At 45.3% G+C, this 9306-nt stretch overlaps 1 non-coding gene across 1 annotated transcript; it reads right to left on the bottom strand.

The window, feature by feature from the left end:
• Window positions 1–8191: 8191 nt before the first annotated feature.
• On the bottom strand, window positions 8192–8349 carry LOC142361262 (U4 spliceosomal RNA). Its single transcript, XR_012763857.1, has one exon. It is a non-coding gene; the product is annotated as a U4 spliceosomal RNA (small nuclear RNA).
• Window positions 8350–9306: the final 957 nt, after the last annotated feature.

The following is a 9306-nucleotide window of genomic DNA, read 5'->3' as shown; positions in this document are numbered from 1 at the left end:
CCCTCCCTCGGCCGCTTTTATTGGCAAGTTTTAAGGTTTGCCTCTGCAGTTGTTCTTGTGAGTCTTGGGATGCTTTAAATAGAGCAATATTTGGAACGTGCTGCAGCTGCCTTGCTCACTGATGCCAGGTTTTGGCTACATACATTCAATTGTCTAAAAAGGCAGGAGTTCCAGGGATTCAAGGTTACCTCTTCCTATTCCTGCAACTGCACATCTGTTTCAGAGAAAACTGAGTAAGGAGAAGTTATTTTTTGAAGAGGGAGAGAAACAAGGGCAAAAAACACTTTATGGTCTCTTGACAGCCATGAAACACCACGTGATAAGTGCACGTAATATTTATGTGCAGCCACATACTTGGAGCATGACAGGGATCCAGTTTGTTCTTAGTCTCCCCTATCAAAAAACCAAGCCAAGTCCTACTCGGTAATCCTTGTATTGTGTATCTCTGTAGTTATTAGTTACTTGCTAAGCATCACCGGGTATCTTGTACTCCACAGAGCACGAGGTATGTTTAGCCTCTTCCACCTGCAAGGTTACAGTGCAGAGTCACAGGTTTTCACGACTCCTATAGGTAGTGGATAACAAAATTGAAGGGAGGAACATTCCTAAAATAATCAGAGAATGATTTTATCCTAAACAGGATAAATCATTGCGAACTGCAGTCTCTAATTCAGAAGAGGAAAAAAAACCACAGAGACAAGTGCCAGATCTGACCAAAAGGACAAACTGCACATCAGCTCGTATCGCGTAAAAGGAGAGCTCCGCGTACAGATCCCCCGAAGGGATCCTGGCCACAGTTTTTGACCAATAAGCGTAAGAAACCCACTCCAAGTTTGTTAGGGAAATGAAGTCCTGTACAGAACACTCAGAGGAACCCAGAGGCGCATCACACGTTAGCAAAAAGCCCCTCACCGAATGTATGCTTCCAGGCACAGGAGGAGATTTTCTCTAGCTTTCAGCAAGCTTATACGTAATCCCATTTCACAGCTGTGCTGAGATACTCAAGGAAACGGGGATTCTTCCTGGGTGTTTCTGGAGTGGAAAAGGACACAAATCATTGCTCAAAAGCTGTTCTACACAGCAGGTGCACAGGATGTTTTGGAGAGATCAAATCTGCATGTTCGTGTAGTTCAGGGGAATTGGTTGTGGGCTCCTAGAAGATGAAACAGTGCTCAGAAACACATCATGCAGATCTCCTGGAAGAGATTATCCCTTCCTTATGTGCTTGTTGATTAAAGATCAAGTACTTTACATAAAAAAAATAAATTTTTATTATCACCTTTCTTCAGAACTGCTTCCTCCCTTACAAGTGCTGTGGAGATCACATCTTCCTTGGAGCTGTTCTACCAAACAGCCTGAAGAAAAGCAAATAAGCCAAAGTTAGATTCTAGAGCACCATGTGCAAAAAATCCTGGCTTTTCATACCAACATGACCTAACTTGTACTAAAGCAGGTTCATAACTTAAGTATTTAAACTTGAAAGGACTGGAACTAGTTATAATGGAAACGCAATCCCCATCCGTCCCAAGGAAGGGTCTGTTCCTGAACGCAGGAGCTGCTTTCCAGGGATCCCCTGCCCGCTCCGTGACTGCAGAGGCAGAGCAGGAGGGTGCGGGACACATCCCCAGTGCCACACCTGCAGAACAGCTGGGAGAGACAGCCTTCAGAATACCCAGAGGAAACGCAATGAAATGGCTGGTTATTTTTACAGGAATAATATTTTTTATCCAAGGTGGAAGAATAGAAACCGTGGGCCCCAGGCTACACGACTTGTGTCCATCTGCAGAGTACTTTCATCTGGAATGAATTAAAAAAAAAAAAAAGAAAAATGAATGGCAGTGGAATATTTTACATACAATTATTTGTATTGCTATGATCAGTATCATAGAAACCAGGCTAACATACACAATGCGATCGAGCAGCATTCAACGCTGGCAAAACTCTACTGGAGACAGTTGTTTTACATCAGCGATGAATTTAGCTTTGTATAGATTGGTTTCATTGCATACTATAAACAGTCCCCGATTTTTAGTCTTTCAAATTTGGCATGAATTGTAAGATGACGATTACAGAAAAATAACTGAAGTGAAGCCATGTCACCTACGGAAGTTTTCTTCAATTTCTGCAGTCGGTATCTTGACCGACCTGTTCCTCAGTCAGTTTGTGCTCACTGTCTATTCAGCTCTTGTGTTTCTGTTTCTACGATGAGATACATCAAAGCAGCTGCTTTGAGGCAGTATTTCCAGTTCTGCAGATGCAACAGAAACATCAAGCTTTACTGTCTGCCCCCTCACAGCAGGTCCACACCAACTAGCCTCTGCTGACAGCAGGGACGCTGCTGGCTGAAGGATCAGACTCACCCTTCCTCTAGCACGAGCGAGGACTTCAAAGATTTTTCGGGACCTGAAACTCCTGTCTACCAATTAAGAGCCATCATGTCATAACATCTTTTTCGTAGATTTTAACATCATGTTAAAACCAGCAGAATTTCTAGGACCAGCTACTTTCTGGAATTTCCCACCGGCAGTTTCCCAGCAGTTGTGACAGCACTTGCAGCATCTCCAGTAAAGATGACTTGACGGTAAAGGCTCAGTGGGAAACAAGTCAAAGGACTTCCACCGCCTTCTAGAGATCCGTATGATCAAATGGGCATGCTAATATAATAACTGAAACAGCAAGTTCTCCGAGTACCGCAGTCTCTGGTACGGGTATGCCTAGTGTGTCTCCACTGCTGGCTTTTGCCGGTCCTCCGCATTCTTGAGCAACACACTTCTCCTGAAAAAATGCTTGCCTTTCCCCAAGCACCACGTAAGGAAAGTGATTTCATTACTGCTCGTCCAAAATGGGTATACTCTTAAAATAAAACTCAGGGCTACATAACACCAAACTGTGCTTGGCACAATAAAACGTATCACATCATTTTGAGACACAAGAATAAAATGCGAGCTTTAGATTCTTTGTCTAGCTTTGCTATAGAGCAGACTTTTTGGGACAAGATCCAATTTGTTGTAAAAAGAAATATGATTCTGTTCTCTGTGCAAGATATTTGTTGAAAAACACACCTCTCTGATACAATAACTTCATTGGCTGCGTGGCTGTTCCCGTAAGAAGCCAATCTGTTTTGGTTCTGCTAATTATATATAGACACATCTGATCTAATGGAAATAATTTCTACCAGGAGCCATATATTCCTAACAAGACAATCTGACCTTCACACATTGGGATCTTTCCAGGCCTACTTGCCTTAAGCAAGGACAGAGAGTCATTGCTGTTCACAACAGTTTTGCTAACTACTACCCTAATTTAGCTGCAAGCGTAGTAAGTATTGTTCTGCAAGTCTAAAGCATGAGGTTAAGGGTATAAAAGTTGCAACTGCAGCAAAGAACAGTGTAACAATATAGACATTATTTTAAACAACACATCTTCTGTTTGAAACGGAGGAATGAACTGCAGACAAATTCTACAATAGTTCTCGGTCCAACCGCCAAAGAAACAGCAGGGCAACAGTTTCAAAACATAGAAAACAAGGAGAGTACACAATGCCTAAGAAAAAACTCCAGAGAATGATTTGTGGCAAAAACCATCTACTTTTTTGCCTCCTAAAGAGCAAACGCAAGAAAAACAATTCATTCATTTTTATTTGTGTTTCAAATTACACTCTAATTTTTATATGTTTTTTCCTCTGTTTGTGGTGGGATGATGAAATACTCAATACTCAGACTCAGATGATTAGTTGGGATCAGAAATGAGAGCTCTGTTTTAGCCTTCAGTTCACTGAGGTACTCACACAGTTTTGTCTCACTTAAAGCATTTTTGAGCAGCCTCTCTGATTTCAGTCCCGTTAACTGCTCAAAGCTAGGAATGCACTTTAAATGCTTTAAATGCCTTCGTACTTTAAGTGAAATAGGGCCAAAATCAGGAGGAGGAACCGAGTAAGCCAGCAGGGTTGCAAGTCTTTCCAGAATAGGAAGTAATTTTAAGGGGAAAAACAGTACTGATGTTTTAGAAAATACCAAATTCTCTTCTTGAGATCCATGTGGACTTTGCGAAAAGGGGAAAAGAAAAAAACCAAAAAGCAGAGGCAGCTGTTGGGTTCATTGGCTGGCTGGAAGTTATGAATGCCGTCGTTCACAAGCTCCCGCTGCTCCCAGTGTGGCCGCACGTGCTGCTGGCCACGGGCAGTGGGGAGAACCCTCTGCAGGGTGCCAAAGCTGCCGTGGAGGGCTGGAAGGAACAACGTCCCTAGCTGTGTTCAAAAGCATCCCACCTCACCACACAAAGTGCATTATTCCACGGCTGGCTATCTTTTGGCTGTTCCTTCAGTGGTACAAAGGAGCTGTCTGAGCCTGCTGTCCCTTGACAGGCCTGACGCCATCCTCGCCCCAGCCGCCTCACTGCTGCTGCAGCAGAGCTGCCAGGGGAGACCCGGGGAGCTGTCGGTGCTGCCATGTCTGCGGGCAAAACACGGGACCTGCAGCATCCACCCTTGAGCACGGAGGGGACCAACAGCCAGGCGCTCACAGAAAGTTAGCGGGCAAGGGGGCAACTAAAGCCAGAGTCCAAGCCTAAGGAAAACAAAAAAAATCCAGCCAACACTAGCATCGACACGTTTGTATAGCTCTTCCAGCTGCAGGCTGGTCACATCAGAGCCTTCCAGCGGGCTAACCTAACACCGGGGCCACAAGGCCAACAGCTGCGTTGCCGCAATGTGTCGCTGGCAATTCGTTCTCCTGTAAGAATAACGGGCACAGATCTAACATCAGGAACGACGGCATCTCCACATCCCTCAGCCCACCCGCTGTCCTGCACACACGGGGTGGTACAGGAAGCAGAAAGACAGGCTGTGCGTGCTCAGAGAGCCCAGCGCCAGAGACAACGATCCCGGATCTCAGCTTCGTGCGCTTCGTGTTTCCTCTCCCCGAGTCAGCGCTGCTTTCTTAGACAACATGTTAGGGAAAGATTTCACTCTAAACAATCCCATATCACCTCATTAAGAGGCAAACTCTTCCCCTTTTGTACCAGAGACAGGATTTCATCACAGCCCAGTCCCCTCTGAGGGGTGTTGGGAATATAATAGGGAAAGCAAAGATCAGCTGCTTGGTAACCACAACATGGATGCGCTTGCTGTGCTACTTCTGCTGGATTTGAGCAATTTAGTGTCTGACGTTTGGGAAGCAACTATCAGAACACCTCCTTAAAATACCACCCCTTTCGCAAAGAAAACTGGCAATATCTACTGCTGAAACAGCTCGTATGTTTCGAGTACATTCTAATCCTCATCATTTCACCAGTACCTAGATATCAAGTATTAGAATGTCAAATTTACATTTTTGTTACCCATATTTGTAACGTCTGAAAGACTACACGCAGCATTCAGTAGGCTGGCGAAGAAATGCTTTCAGTTTTACAAATCCCAGACAGCTCGTGTAAACAACTGTAGGCTATGCTACTCTATATTAGATCCGAGGGACAGATTAACTCATCGTCGCAAAAGGAATGCTCCAAGTAATAAAGTCTTCATAGCTTTGTAATAACGGCACTATTTTTTTTAGTATCACATTTCTTTCTTTCAGTTGAGCTTTTTCCTTTAAAAAGTCCCCCTGATTTACTAGCAAATCAAAAGCCACGTTTAAATGCCTTGAATTGTTTTATTACTTTGCCATACTCTCTCGTGACCTGCAGACTAAGATGTGAGAAAGTATCAGGTTATTGCATTCACCAAATAGATATGTGTGGAAAATTTGTCTGATGAGATGCGTTTTATTAGTCACACCAATCTTAGCATTTGAAAGCTCCCTTAAAAATTGCTAGCGATTACTTCCACTCACATTGACATCATGAAAATAAAGACCGATAGTTGATTTATTTGACAACTACGCAACTGAAGACCTGAAAAATTCCATTTATTCAGCTACTAAATATTTAATTCCACACACTGTTTCCTTGGGCTCAGGGTGTACACGTCATTTCTCTTGGCAGAGCACTTCAGCTGGATGCTGAGATCCCTGACAACAAAAGCTGTAAATATAATGGAGAAATGGCACTATCAGTGTAGACACCTACCCGTGCAATGTCATTTCTGGATTAGTTCCCCGCCAGTGTCTAAAAATAATGTCAATAACAATGCGCGGTTTGTCTTTGTATAGTTTCATTTCAGTGGCTGCTGAGCGATCGGTAAATACCTCGCTAGCTGGCACAGCGATAATTACTGTGAATAAATCTGCCTGACACATAATTTATGAGAAACTGTCTCAGCTGGATTTCTCAGGCCTAAGCTTTGGACGACTGGCAGGCGAGCTGCACTACAGCACGCAAGGCGACGCCAGGTTTCAAAGCTGCCACTTCAGCAGCCAAAGTCTCGATGGGCACCGTGGCCCGAGCAGGGTTGCAGCCCAGTCCGCACTGCCGAGGCCGCGGACAACCGCCCGCCCCGCAGGGATGGCAGCACCCCAGCAGAGAGCCGGGCGTCCCTAACCGCAGATATTTAGAGACGGAAAGCAGCTCTGGAGCCCTGTCCGACCAAGTGCTGCGCACCTTCGCCTGCTGCTGAGCTGCAGGGCATGCAGGACACTAAACACCCCCAGGAACAGCTCAGCAGCACAAGCTGCCCAGCTCAGGGTCAGCGACAGCACAAGTTTCAGATATTTCATATAAAAACCCCACTGAATTTCTCCCTCTCCAGTGATTATTATTCAGGAAGGAAACCCAACCCATCACACACCATGAATCAGCGCGGGATTTATGACTTGGGAAATGTCAGCTTTCTGGAGGATGCATTTTATGATTTACACAGTAGTGTAACCTGTTGGTGTGGCTTTTAGTGTGACAGCTGAAGAAAAATTGGCATTTTCCTCACAATTTAAAGGCATTCAGTGTGTTGCTCGGATTTCCACTGGATCTTAACTTCTTGACCATGCTGCTAAGCCCAAGTTAAAATTCCAGCTTTATGTTTTCTGTGTGATTTTTCTGCTATCACAAAAAATTGAAGTTAGTAATTATTCCATTCTCTTTCTCTGGATAAGAAGCGGTACCCTGTAGTGCACCCTGTATGCAGCAAACAGCCTAAGGACGAGGCCTCAGTGCAGGCGTGGGAGATGTGTTCGGCAGCAGCCAGGTGCCAGAGTCGTAACCGCTGCTACTGCTCCATTCCACTGGACAAAGGCCAAGAGGAGCCCCCCACTGCCCCCAAACCAGGGACAGACCCTGTACTGTTCTGCAGTACTTGTGGCCGTGACCCATCTTCACAAAGCCAACTGTGTTCAAGTCCCTGCATCTTCCACTGACACTGGCCTGAAAAGCTTCCTCTGGCTCCAGATCCGCTGGAGGTAGGGTACCAGGCAGAAAGAAAACAAGGCACATCATGTCATTTCCACTATTTTTTGAAAATTCTTTCCAATTCTCATCCTACAGACTGGCAATTAACTGACGGTCGCAAGTACAGAGCGGAAATTAGGCATCCACATCTGACCTGCTTGGAGGAACCAGAGCGCGCTGTGCTCTTCCCGCTTGGGCCGGTGAAACGGGGCACGCCAAGAGCTGCCCCCTTCCCCAGCATCGCCTGCACACAAGGGCAGCGGCGGGGGAGAGTGAACGGGACGAACAACTGCTGTGCTGCTTCCCAACTGATTCCTTCTCCGTTTGCCCAGCTCCCTGGCTCGCAAAGGGACAGTTCTTGCAGGTCAAGATGAAAGTTCTTGCTCACATACCCTGAGTTTTTATCATTTCAGACTCAAACGGGCAGAAAAAAGCTTCCTTCAGATGGTGATGAGGTAGCCAGGAGCGGCGTGGGATGCTCCAGCAAGGGGACTGTTATCCTCAAGCGCCTGGGTTTTACCACAACACCCCAGCTGTGCCCAGACAAGGAGATGGCATCAGCTGTGCATTAACTGACACTTTGGGTTGTTCCTTGTTCTAACTCCTGAAAAACAAATAACTGCTCAGCTGGGATGCGTGTTCCTGTTCTTGGTTCAGCCCTGAATGGTTGAAAACAGCTCACTAAACTGGAGATACTGCATTCAAGAACAAATGCTGGCTTGTATGACTTCAGCTCATGTGCTGAGCAAAGCCATACACAGGCTGAAAACATTTTGATTTGATCTTACTGTGTCCTCTGAAAGAACATTAGATCATGCCAGCAAGGAATACAATGGCAAACACAAACTGGCTAAAGAAAAAACAATATATTAACATGAATTGTGAAAGACTTTCTAAAATGCTGTGTTTAAGATTTAAATAATTTATTTCTTGATCTGATCATTCCACTGAGGGTCACTGGGAAAAGTTTTCAATTAGCAATAATCGCGCCTCGGATTAACCTCATTGGCTACGATACTGCCACTGCACAAAGCAGTGCAGATAAAATGGAGCAAGATGATTTCAATGTTCTCTTTAGGACAAAATGAAGGATTTCTTCAGACTCTTTTGTTCTACATCTTCCTATGTACTAGACAAGCACAACAGAACTGAACTTAAGCCAGCCCTGGACTTTGTGCCCTAAAGCCACCCCCCAAACTCCACCTTCCCCAGCAGAAATCCCTGCAGATACCTTGCTGTTACCTGTACAGATGAGGATTCCCTTTTCCTAAAAACTGGAAAAAGCAAGCCTGAACAAGGTTGGCAGGTAGTGCAAAGGGGCAAAATTCAAGACCAGCAGAAAATATCTTCTGATAAAGCAGCAGTAGACTCAGGTCAGCAGAGACACCCCGCAGGGTACCAGCTGAGACTCGGCTGTGAGGAAACTGTGTTCCTGCGAGCAGCAGAGAGCTCTGCACCCTGCAGACTCACCACTGCTGGGCACGAGCTCGGTCCGCATGATCCTGATGCCAGATCCGGCACTGTCCTCCGGGAGAGACTGGCTCAGCGTTCCACGGCATTTCGTAGACAACGAGTCAAGTCCTTTTCTCCCTTCTTTTCCAGGTCACTTGGGCACCAGTTTGCCTGGATTCTATAGATCTGTGGAGATGACCCCTCGTTTTGCCACCCATCTACTTGTGGGAGAACAGGAGATGGATCTTTGTTCCTCTCCTTTTCTGTAGGTTACAGTTTCCTTTTTAAATGAATCCTCTGTGCTGGGGAAAATACACATTTTAAAAATTACCAGAACAAATCGCTTAATTCAAAAAAGCTTTGCAAGCCTTCAAAAGCCATTGAAATGTTACCACGTCTTATCCAACCAGAAATAAAGTTCTTGAAAACATTCAAAAATTGACACTTCCATGCACAGGTTAACAGGAAAGCACCTTATTTGTAAGGACATAGCCAGCTTTACTAGCGACACACGTGCTGTGAGCACCAAGGCCTTCAGAC

The sequence above is a fragment of the Opisthocomus hoazin genome, chromosome 4 (assembly GCF_030867145.1).
Source record: "Opisthocomus hoazin isolate bOpiHoa1 chromosome 4, bOpiHoa1.hap1, whole genome shotgun sequence".
NCBI lineage: Eukaryota > Metazoa > Chordata > Aves > Opisthocomiformes > Opisthocomidae > Opisthocomus > Opisthocomus hoazin.
The sequence above is the reverse complement of the archived record's forward strand: the minus strand, read 5'-3'. Positions and strand labels throughout refer to the sequence as shown.